General features: G+C 43.2%; 1 pseudogene; it reads right to left on the bottom strand.

The window, feature by feature from the left end:
- Positions 1-2,901: 2,901 nt before the first annotated feature.
- Positions 2,902-4,258, bottom strand: LOC111181099 (D-aminoacyl-tRNA deacylase 2 pseudogene; annotated as a pseudogene).
- Between the last annotated feature and the right edge of the window lie 7,904 nt (positions 4,259-12,162).

Raw genomic sequence — 12,162 nt, 5'->3', positions numbered from 1 at the left:
ACATGTGTCCCCTGTCCAGCTTGATGGAAACTGCCACACCCTTGTATCCCTCAGGTCAAGAACCTGAACGTTTCCGGCATCCCACAGCCTACCTGTGCTCCCTCCCAGGATCACCTCCTGCAACAGTGACGACTCTCCTATTCGGACTTCTAACGTAAATTACTTTCCCCTGTTTTAAGCCTTTTGCATTTGAAACTTTCCCTTGGCATTTGAAGCCGAGGTACTGTGTGTTTGTCCAGCAAGGCGTGGTTACAGTGCAGCGCTCACGCTGATCTCACCTCCACCCTTGCTTGGGCAAGCCCCTCAGTGCTCTGGTATCAGGTTGGCCTTGCCAAAGGACAGAGTTGGTCTGAGTCTCGTGGGGCCCTTCCAGTGCCAGCGTGTGGCCCCAGGCTCCATTATGGGGCCGGATGGGCTGTGCATAGGAGGACTATAAGCCCATGTCCATGCACAGGCTTGGGAGTATGTTCTAAGAAGGAGGCGCTGCCCTGCCCATCATGCCTCACTGTACCTTCCATGCCGCCATCCAGAAACACCAGGAGACAGGTCAGTTCAGGATTCTTTCCACACCACTGGAATACACCCGATTCGTTCCTGTCCTGAATCTGGTCCGTTCTCCTATCTGAAAACTGTCCCAGGCAGATGGAGAGAGGGAGGCTGGAAAATTCCCTCTTACTACACTCTGCTGAGTGATAGATATCCCACTCCTTTTTGCATTCCTAAAGCCTTTTTCTGTGTGTGCGTGTGGAGTGGTAGTGGTAGGATAGGGTGGCAGGGAGAGGAAATGGCTTACAGAAAGCATGCCAGAGCTGGGAGTTCAACTTCTTCCCTCACAGGTGAAGAACCAAACTTGAGTCTGCCCGCCTGATGTGCAGCAAAGCCAGCCTACTTACACCGGGTGGTGGTGAAGGAAAGTACAGCATTTATTGCAGGGTCCCAAGCAAGAACAGGCAGCTCACGCTTAGAAGACCTGAACTCCCCGATAGCTTTCAGAGAGGGTTTTTAAAGGCAACATTAGGGGTGAGGGTTGCAGGTGGACATTCTTCTCATTGGTTGGTGGTGAGGTAACAGCATGGTATTTCTGGAGTTAACATCATCAACCTGGTTCTGAGGTCCGCATGCCTGTGGTCAGCATAGTTAACTTCTTCCACCTGCTGGGGGTTTTATTTTATTTTGTTTTTATTAACATCTTTTTTGGAGTATAATTGCTTTACAATGTTGTGTTAGTTTCTGCTGTATAACAAAGTGAATCAGCTATACGTATACATATATCCCCGTATCCCCTCCCTCTTGCTCTGCTGGGGTTTTTTTGTTTTGTTTTGTTTTGCTTTTGTTTTTGTTTTTGCGATACGCGGGACTCTCACTGCTGTGGCCTCTCCCATTGCGGAGCACAGGCTCCGGATGCACAGGCTCAGCGGCCATGGCTCATGGGTCCAGCCGCTCCGCCGCATGTGGGATCCTCCTGGACCAGGGCACGAACCCGCGTCCCCTGCATCAGCAGGTGGACTCTCAACCACTGTGCCACCAGGGAAGCCCTTCTGGGGGTTTTAGTATCTGCAAAACAACTCAAGGATACAGCTCAGGATATTACCTATAGCCCTTGAGGAGGAACTAAAGGTCCTTGACTTTGTTTTATGGCTAAACTATTATTATTTGTCTTGCTTGACTGTTTTCCTTTGCTTTTGCATTTCCTCACTTCTCTGATTAAATTTGTTCTTTCGAACTCAGAGAGATCTAGGAGGCTCAAGCTTTTCTACAAACAGTTTGGTAGGGATTGAACATGAGGAGGAGAGTAATAATGCTGGATCACAGACAATAACTTTAGAGAACGAGCACTCCTAAAAGGGGCATGGAGTGCTGTGGGAAGACAGACCAAAGAAAGCCCATCAACCTAGGTGGCCTTTTTGGAGGAGGTGGCATTTCAGCTGCACGGAAGGATGTACTTCAAAAAGTGAACTGTCATATTTCACCTTTGACGTAATAAGCTCTTAATTGTGATAATGGCTAAGAAACTTTATACAGTGTATTGATGTCATACATTTTACTTCGACCTATGTTATAAAGTCCCCAATACATTGCTATTATTTTTGCTTTAAACAGGCAATTATGTTTTTAAAAATGATCTTTGAAAGGGACTTGTAATAAGAAAGATCATATACACTTACTCATGTAGTTACCATTCATGGGACTCTCCAGTCCTTTCCATAGATCCAGATTTCCATCTGGTATCATTTTTAATGAATTTCTGTTGCTATTTCTTATAGTATAGGCCTGCTGCTGCTGAACTCTTTCAGCTTTTTATTTATTTAGTTTTCTGAAGTATAGTTGATTTACAGTGTTGTGTTAGTTTCAGGTGTACAGCAAAGTGATTCATATATATATATATATATATATATATATATATATATATATTCCTTTTTAGATTCTTTTCCATTATAGGTTGTTACAAGATATTGAATATATAGTTCCCTGTGCTATCCAGTAGGTCCTTGTTTTTTAATTTATTTTATATATAGTCATGTGTATCTGTTAATCCCAAACTCCTAATTTATCCCTCCCCACGCCCCACCCCTTTGGTAACCATAAATTTGTTTTCTATGTCTGTGAGTCTGTTTCCATTTTGTTTTGTTTGTTTGTTTGTTTGTTTTTCCTGTAGAAAGCAACCCTTTTTATTCCTTTTATGGCAATCTAAACCGACAAGGAAGGAACTTCCTAAAAGATTTATGAACGCTAATTTAATGAAACAGTAACTTTTACAAACCAAAGACAAAATGCAACACACATTATTTTGGTAAAAAACTGAGAAACAGAATATTAAGCCATTAGTATATTAAATAAAAAGAACTTTTAGTCCCCCATACCTTGTTCCTATATCAACTAAAGATTCTTAAAATAATTTAAAGCACTTGGATGTCCTTGGAAATTAATATTAAAATGCACAATAACATTTCTGTATTACATTTTCATAGATATGATTAGAAGGAATAGTAAATTGCATATTCTTTCATTCAAAATATGGAAATCTGAAATGCTAAAACAAAATTGACAAAGTTATTATCGGTTTGTGCTGGGTTTTACCTAGTTTTAACCCAAATAGTGATTTTTATTACATACTACATACATTTGAGGGTATAAGAAATATATTTTTCTTGGTTACATAGAATGCTTAATTGTAAAATGCTTAAATACAGCTCTCTAGGAACATTTCCATGTTCTTATCAATGACCCTAAAGTGAATAGAAGGCATTTTTCAAATTTTGGAGTGTGAGTTTAGGGGAAATCAGGATGGCAGGTGACTGAGATCCAGAGTTTAGGTGACGTGGCGAGGTCGTCCAAGTAGCAGGCTGCAGAGGGATGGATGGGACCCAGGGTTTTCTTGTCTAAAAATGCTGCAGATTAAGGGGAAGAGAATCTAATTACAACTGTAGAAACTTCTAATTTTTCAAAAATTAGGTGTGTGTATGGACCATTGGTGTCAAGCTTTAACACCTGCCTGTTGCCGTAAGTGCCATGTTCCACCACAACCCCCAGCTTTGGCACACTTGCTGTTAGCAGCTAATTCTTTTTTACAGAGAGTCACAAATTGGGAATAAAGTTCTAACCCCTCTTCTTTTCCAGAGTTAGAGTGATACTGCACGCTTCTTCCTTTTACTCTCCCCCCAAGGGTGGCTTGAGGGATGGTAAGAATGTTGCCAGATAGATCCAATATAGAGACGTGCTTGCCATTTTCTGTTTCACTTAATTTCACATTTAACAGTGTATTAACCATTTTGGGAAGAAGCTCCTTATCAGCTCCCTTGAAAAATCACACGTAGATCACTAATCCTCTCTGGACCTCCACCCACTGGGCCGCAGTGTCCCCCTCGGCAGGGCGTACTTGCAGCTGGGCGTGCAGGCACTGTTGCAGGAGGGCCCGGGCCTGAGGGGGCTGGCCACTTTCAGCCATGGCTCAAGCCCACGCGGATATCTCACAGGTTCCGGCCTCCCACTGCACAAGCTCACCCCCCGGGGCTCAGGGCTGTTTCCATTTTGTAAATAAGTTCATTTGTAACATTTTTTTTAGATTCCACATATAATTGATATCATACGATATGGAGGTTCATTTAAAAAACTAAAAATAGAGTCACCATGTGATCCAGGAATCCCACTCCTGGGCATATATCCAAAAAAGACAAAAACTCTAATTTGAAAAGATACATGCACCCGATGTTCATAGTAGTGCTGTTTATAATAGCCAAGACATGGAAGCAACCTGAGTGTCCTTTGACAGATGAATGGATAAAGAAGATGTGAGGCATATATATATATATATATATATATATATATATATATATATATATATATATATAATGGAATATTACTCAGCCATAAAAAATGAATAAAATATGGGAATTCCCTGGCGGTCCAGTGGTTGGGACTCAGTGCTTTCACTGCTGAGGGCCTGGATTTGATCCCTGGTTGGGGAACTAAGATCTCGCAAGCCTCCTGGCACAGCCAAAAAAAAAAAAAGAATGAAATAATGCCATTTGCAGCAACATGAATGGACCTAGAGATTCACATACTAAGTGTAGTAAGTCTTCCAGCTTTTATATGTCTGAAGAAGTCTTTATTTCACCTTCATATTCAAAGTTGTTTTTCTGCTGGGCAATGAATTCCTAAGTGGTTTTCCTTTTCAGAACTTTAAAGATGCTTCTCCACTGTCTTCTGAGCGGCGGTGTTTTCAGTGTGAAATCTGTTATGATTCTACTTTTTGTTCCTTTGTACATGCTGTGTCTTTTTTCTCTAATTGCTTTTAAAATTTTCTTTTTACCACTGGTTTTAAACAGTTTGATTGGGATATGCCTTGTACTTTCCTTCCTGTTTCTTGCGTTGGAGGGGTTGTCCACCTTCTTGTATCTGTGAGTATACAGTTTGTTTGTTTGTTTTAATTAAGTTTAGAAAAACTTCAGCGATTATTTCTTCAATATTGTGCTCCTCTTCTGTGATCCCCATTACACATGCATTAGGTCACTTGCAGCTGTCCCACAGCTTACTGATGGTCTGTTCATTTTTTTTCCTGTTCTCTTTTTATCTCTTTGGCTTTCATTTTGTGTTTCTGTTGCTATGTCATCAAATTCACTGATCTTCTCTTCTGTAGTTACCTATCTGCTGTAAATCCCACACAGGGTATTTTTCATCTCAGACCCAGGTGAATGAAAACTTGGGGTGGTGGTGGAGAACCTATGCATGCAGCTGGGGGAATCAGAGAAGGTTTCATGGAAGAGGTGGCATTTGAGATCAGCCTCAAATGACGGGGAGTGAAGGTATTTCAGAAGAAATAGATGCAGATAGAAAAAAAGAGTTCATCACTAGCTGAAGACAGCAGAAACAAAGCGCAGAGATCAGGAAGGGCTCTGCTGGTGTGGGCACAATTTGAGTGGAGTATGGTAAAGGGACAGGGGATGAGCTGGAATGCAATTGAGGAGAGCCTTGAATGTCACAGTGAGTCTTTTACATTTTTAGAGGCAAAAACATTAGACCAGACTGAAATAAAAATCCTGAGATAGAGCTCAAAACCAAACAAAATCAAACCCAGAAAATCTGTTAGAGGTGGTGTTACAGGATGTCCCTTCCTCTCCTTGGTAATCAGCTCTCACATATGAAATAACAGAGTTGAATATTGCTTCACCGCTGTTTGGTATACATGATCTCTGAGATCTCTTTCTACTCTCGATATGCTCCAGGAGTCAACTTAATTTCAGTAAGACTGGGGAGTCATCAATTGTTTTTCAACAGGAGAGTGACATGCTTTTCAAGGAGATGAATATTTGAACATTTATAAACAAGTCTGATAAGTTCTCATTATAATAACAGTTAGTGAGACTTAGAGGGAACGTATTATACCCATAGATGAGAGTGTGCATTTTTCCCCATTCACAGAAGAAATGAGGATGAAGAGAGGACCAGAGAGAGCATGAAGAATATGTTTTTGAAGGCCTATTTTGCAATCAAGTGAACAGCAAATGATGGCTTCAGGTATTAAATACAATCCAAAACTGTTCCAATGGGGAGTGCCAGCTGAGAGCTGGGACACCATATGACCCAGCTAGCTCCTTCGAGCACTGTGGTAGAGTGGTAGCAAGAATTACAGCAGACTTGGGTTCAAATTTTTACTGTGTCACTAATGAGATTCTATAACCTATATGAGTCTTGGTTTCTTCATCTATAAAATACTAAGAATAATGCCACAACTCAAAGAATTTTGGTAAAATTTAAATGTGATTAGCGGGACGTCCCTGGTGGTGCAGTGGTTAATAATCCACCAGCCAATGCAGGGGAGATGGGTTCAATCCCTGGTCCGGGAACATCCCACATGCCGCAGAGCAACTGACCCCATGCACCACAACTACCGAGCCTGCACTCTAGAGCCTGCAAGTCACAACTACTGAGCCTGCACACCAAAACTACTGAAGCCCACGTGCCTAGAGCCCGTGCTCCACAACAAGAGAAGCCACTGCAATGAGAAGCCCACGCACCACAACGAAGAGTAGCCCCCACTTGCCTAGAGAGAAAGGTGAGAAAGCTCGTGCACAACAACAAAGATCCAAAGCGGCCATAAATAAATAAATAAATAAAAAGTTTAAAAACTGTGATCAGCATGTAGTTAAGGGTAGTTTCATCAATATCCCAGCACATTTTTTTTAGTAGAAATTGACAAACTGATTCTAAAATCCACATGGCAGTAATTCAAAGGACCTAGAAAACCAAAACAGCTTTGCAAAATAAAATAAACCAGAACAAGATTAACAATACTTGATTTCAAAACTTACTGTAAAGGTAGATTAATTAGGACACTGTGATGGTGGCATAAAGACAGACAAATAGATCAGTGGAACAGAATAGAGAGTACAAAAATAAACCCATGCACATATGAACACCTGATTTTTGACAAAATTTCAAATATTATTCAATAAAGAAAGGATTTTTTTCAACAAATGGTGCTGAAACAATTGGATATGCAAAAAAATCTTCAACTCGTGATAAACACAAATTATCATGAAATGGATTATAGACCTAAATGTAGAAACTGTAACTATAAAACTTCTAGAAGAAAACATAGAAGCGTTGCAAACTCAAGTTAGGCAAACACAACTAAAGCACCATCCATTAAAAAAAGAAATTGATAAATAGGACATCATCAAAATTAAACACTTCTGTTCTACAAAAGACACTGTTAAGGGAATGAAAAGACAAGCCACAGACTGGAGAAAATATTTATGGATCTGAAAAAAGACTTGTACTCAAAAAATATGAACTCTCAAAGGTCAATCATAAGACTCAAATAACCCAATTAAAAATATGGGCAACAGGGGCTTCCCTGGTGGCGCAGTGGTTGAGAGTCCGCCTGCCGATGCAGGGGACATGGGTTCGTGCCCTGGTCTGGGAAGATCCCACATGCCGCGGAGCAGCTGGGCCCGTGAGCCATGGCCGCTGAGCCTGCGCGTCCGGAGCCTGTGCTCCGCAATGGGAGAGGCCACAACAGTGAGAGGCCCGCGTATTGAAAAAAAAAAAAAAAAAAAGGGCAACATATTTGAATAGACATTTCACCAAAGAAGACGTAGAATGGCAAATAAGCACGTGAAAAGATGAGGTACAAATATACACCTATTAGAATGGCTAAAGTTGAAAACTGACCATGCCAAGTGTTGACAAGTATCTAGAGCAACTGGAACCTTCTTACACTATTGGTGGAAATGTAAAATGATACAACCACTTTGGAAAACAGTTGGCAGTTTCTTAAAAAGTTAAATATATAGCCCACCATATGATTTAGCCATCCCATTCCTAGGTGTCTACCCAAGAGAAATGAAAGCCTGTGTCTAAACAAAGATTTGTACACAGATGTTCTTAGCGGCTTTATTTCTAACAGCCAGAAACTGGATATCACTCAAATGTCTACCAACAGAGAAATGGATAAGCACACTCTGGTATATCCACACAATAGACTACAACTCTGCAATTAAAAAGAATGGACATGCATACAACATGGGTGAATCTCAGAATGATGATGCTAAGTGAAAGAAGCCAGATTAAAAAAAAATTAAAAGAGGACATATTGTATGATGCTAGGAATCATACATTCTAGGAATTGCAAACTAATGTGATAGAAGATCTGTGGGTGGCTGGGGACAGGATGAAGGTATTATAAAAGGCACAAGGGAACTTTTGGGCCAATGAGTATGTGCACTACCTTGATTTTGGTGATGGTTTCACATATGCAGAGACTTACCACTTGTACAGTTCAAATATGTGCAGAATATTGTATGTTGATTATACCTCAATAAAGAAACAAAGAATATAGGCTTCTCCGTTGCACAGACATGGATTCAAATCCTGCATTTAAATCCTAGCTCACCACTTAAAGGCTGTGGGAACTTTGGCAGGTTGCTTAACCTCTCTGAACCTCAAATTCTCATCTGCAAAATGAGAATGATAATATTCCTACATTCCTTAAAAGAAGATTATGAACATGGAATGAAACAATATAGATAAATTGCTTAACAGAATACCTGGGACATAGTAGATGCTTAATAAATATTAATTGTTATTATATCTTGATAGACAGTGCATTAAACCTGTCTATCAATTTGTGATCATTTGACATCATTTCTATATTATGCCTTTCAATAAATGGCTATGGTATGTCTATTTAAAAACAGAAAAGTGCTTCCCACAGCACCTGGCATTTGGTAAATACTCAATAAAATTTCACCCTTTTTCCACGCTTACCTTCCCCGACTGAATTTTCTGTGTTTGGTTATGAAGAGTCTTGGCACTCTAGATCAAGAGGGGACACCCGCTATACCAGGCAGGAAAAGCCAGCTTCTGAGAGAGACAATTCAGCTGAGTCTAGGTCTCCCGTCTTGTCCCCAAGAGGATGTGGCTGATGTTGACCACACCTGATGAGGCCTGGAGGTACCCTTCTCTCTGGGTTGTGACTTGGCCTACGAGGGGCCTGGCACTGTGGAGGCCCAAGCTCTCCTTTTCTCCCAGGCCTCATGGAACTTTCCACATCTACAAGTGCTGGGCCGCCAGGCAGTTTGTAAGCCTCGGCTCTCCCTCCAGGGTGGAGCAGGCTCTTTGAAGGAGGTGGCCTTATTGTCCAGGAAGATTCTTTGGCCACAAAGGCCCTGCCGAAGTCTCCACAACCCTGGAACAAAACTGGGACTAGAACTTTCACAAAAGAACAAGGCTTGCTCTGTGTGGCCGCAGCAGCTGAAACTTCAGCCAGGAAGGCTGAGAAGGCAACCCCACCACTAGTTTGTTCGGGCAACAAAGACGGCCCCCTTTTGGTTAACCTTTCAGTTCCTCCGAGTTCCCTGACAAAGGGCCCTGGGGGAGCTGGGAGGTGTGGTCGGGATGGGGTAGTGGCCAGGACTAGCTAGCAGGTTTCAGATGCGGTGGAAATAAAGGGAGTTTGTTTAGCTTCTCCTGGAAGATTTGCCTGTTTGCCTGGTGGCAGCTGACTGTGCCAGTTTCGAGAATCAGATCGGACCCACAAATAAGCCCCAATGGGAAGTGAGCTGAGCTCTGAAGCCCAAACCTCTTCAAAAGGAGATCTGCAAGCATTGTCTGCAGTCTGGGATTTGGGGAATTCTGGAAGGCAGGTGGCTTCCATACCCCTATGTTTACCAAACATTTTAACTTCACACCAAGCCCATCTGTTTCATGTTATTTCTGGAGGCAATGGAGGCTCAGAGTGCATCTGAGCTTTGGAATCAGAAGAATCTTGTCCCAGTCGTTCATTCAACAAATACTCAAAATTGCAGTGTGAGCAGGTTGTGGAGGATACAATAGCGAACAGAATGCAATCCCACCTTAAGGAGTTCACAGCATAGTACTTTGGGTCGATTGGATCTCGTTGTGTGGTTGTGGGCAAGTCACTGAACTTTTTGAGCCCCAGCTCCTACATTTAATAAGTGGGATTATAACCCTTTTAAAGGATTGGGATAAACATGAAGTGGAATTAAATGAGATGATGTATGTCATTCCCCCAAGGCCTAGCGCAGAGCAGATACTCTACAAATCTGGCCATGATGGCTCTCAGTGATTGGCAGGCGTTCGGTCCAGGCTGGTCTCGTGGTCCCAGGGGACCTACATCAGATGGGAAGGGCCAAGGCAAAGTCTGAAGAGAGGCACCTGGAAGTTTCCCAGAGCCTTATCCACCCTGGGGAGGTGGAAGGTCCAGGGGGCCATGTTACTGAAAATGTAGCTCCCTCACAAAGCAGGAGTCCTAGCTTCACTAAGAGCATAAAAGTGAGTCACTCTCATTCATTCCACACACATATGTATTAGCACCTTCCATGGGCCAGATGCTGGGCACATAATATTGCTATGACACCTGTTTCAAGGAATGTATGGGCCAGTGTGGGAGACGGACAAACCACAGACAGCTACAATGCCTTGCACGGATGGGGGTGCCCTGGATGACAGACGACCCAGCGTTGGTGTCCTGCGGGCTGCCCCCTCCCCCTCCCCCTACCCAGGCAGTGACCTGCAGAGTCCCCTTCCTGCAGTGTGGTCTGAGTCTGCCTCTCTCCAGCATCTCCCTTCCCCGTCCAATGTGCCCTGCCGTGCTGACCACACTTGGAGCTCACAGCACCCTGCTTCATGGCTCAAAGATCCTCAAGGGTTAGGGAGCCACTAACGTGCATGTGGGCCTCTACATCCCCAGCCTTCATGTCCAAACGTACATCGCACGTCCTCTTGGCTCCAGGAAAACCGGTCACCATTTCACATTCAGACCTACCCAGGTCCCTTCCCTAATGTCCTCCCACCCCACTTCTGGCAGCAGGGCGACCATAATTTTATACATAGATTCTTTTTCTTAAAAAAAACAGTCTTTATTTCTGTTAATTCTCAAACCCATTTCTAAGTAGTGAGAGCAATGGCTTAAGGAATAACATTTCCCAGCACAGGAAAGCTTGCTTTGCAGTCGTTTGTATGATAAATGCTCTTTACAAAGTGCTCGTCACAGATATTCTCTTCACAAACACTCGGAGAAGAAGGCAGGGTGGATGGTATTACCATGATTATGCCCATTTTACAGATGAGCACATAATATCAAGAGCTAATGTGACATGGCCCAGTTAAAATGCAAATTCAAGGTCTGTGAACTCACACCCCATGTTCCCCACTCCCCACCCCCCCATGTTAAATTTAAGCCCAAATGAGCTCTTTTTCATTGGGAGATTGGCGTAATGAATACATGTTGACTGAACAAATTGGCAGAAGAACCTTCCAGTCAGCACGGCTGGTATCCTGGTGAAGGCAGGGGTGCCAAGCAGCCGGGCTAAGCCTGCTAGCGTCTCAGCGTCACCTTCTGTCACCTGCAGTTCTGCTCAGACGTGTTGGATACCTATTATGCGGCAGGCCAGTGGTGGTAGGGGGATTTTAGGGGCATCTCAAATCCCACCCCTGCCTTCAAGGAGCAAGCGGTCCTGGTCTTTGGTGGGTAAGCCACGTAGGCAAGTCTGCTCTGTGAGAAGAGAAGGGATAACATGGCATCGGCAGATATGGACCAGGGCTGCAGTGATGCTGAGGCAGCCATCAGAGGGGCAGGGACAGAACCCCAAAATGCTCTGTGGAGGCAGTGGGACTCACGAGAGCTGAGGGAGGGAACCACAGATTCAAGGAAGGGGCAGAGGAGCAAAGGAAAGGATGAGGATAGGATGGATGGAAGTGGAGGGGAGAAGCGGGGGACCCATTCCAGAGAAGCCTGTTGCTCTCTTCCTTCTAACTCTCTGCACTCTTTCTAACTGAATTTTCTTTCTTTCCAAACTAGGCCTAAGTCCCATTTGATACCATAGCTTCAGATTCAAAACAGACATCTTGTATTAAGTTTCATGCCTTTAATTTTATTATCGGATAAATGGAAAGTTTAGGATTTTTTAAAACAGAAAATATGAGATGATTTTGAATGCACATGATCCCTGATGGATTCCTAATAGGAAAAATCCCCAAACAAACCATTTCCTTGCTCCTGCTATAAACCGGCCTACACTCGGAATGAACCCTCTTTGCAGCCATATAAAAGGCCAGCGACGCCAGCGGCCTGCCTTCGGCCTTCTCCAGGGACTGGCGTTTTTTTCCAGCTGGAGCCCGGGCTGCTTGTGTCTGGCT

The sequence above is a fragment of the Delphinapterus leucas genome, chromosome 4 (assembly GCF_059928025.1).
Source record: "Delphinapterus leucas isolate spDelLeu-1000000601 "Yukka" chromosome 4, BTC_Dleu_Yukka2, whole genome shotgun sequence".
Classification (NCBI taxonomy): domain Eukaryota; kingdom Metazoa; phylum Chordata; class Mammalia; order Artiodactyla; family Monodontidae; genus Delphinapterus; species Delphinapterus leucas.
Note: the sequence above shows the minus strand (reverse complement) of the source record. Positions and strands in the feature narration are given on the sequence as shown.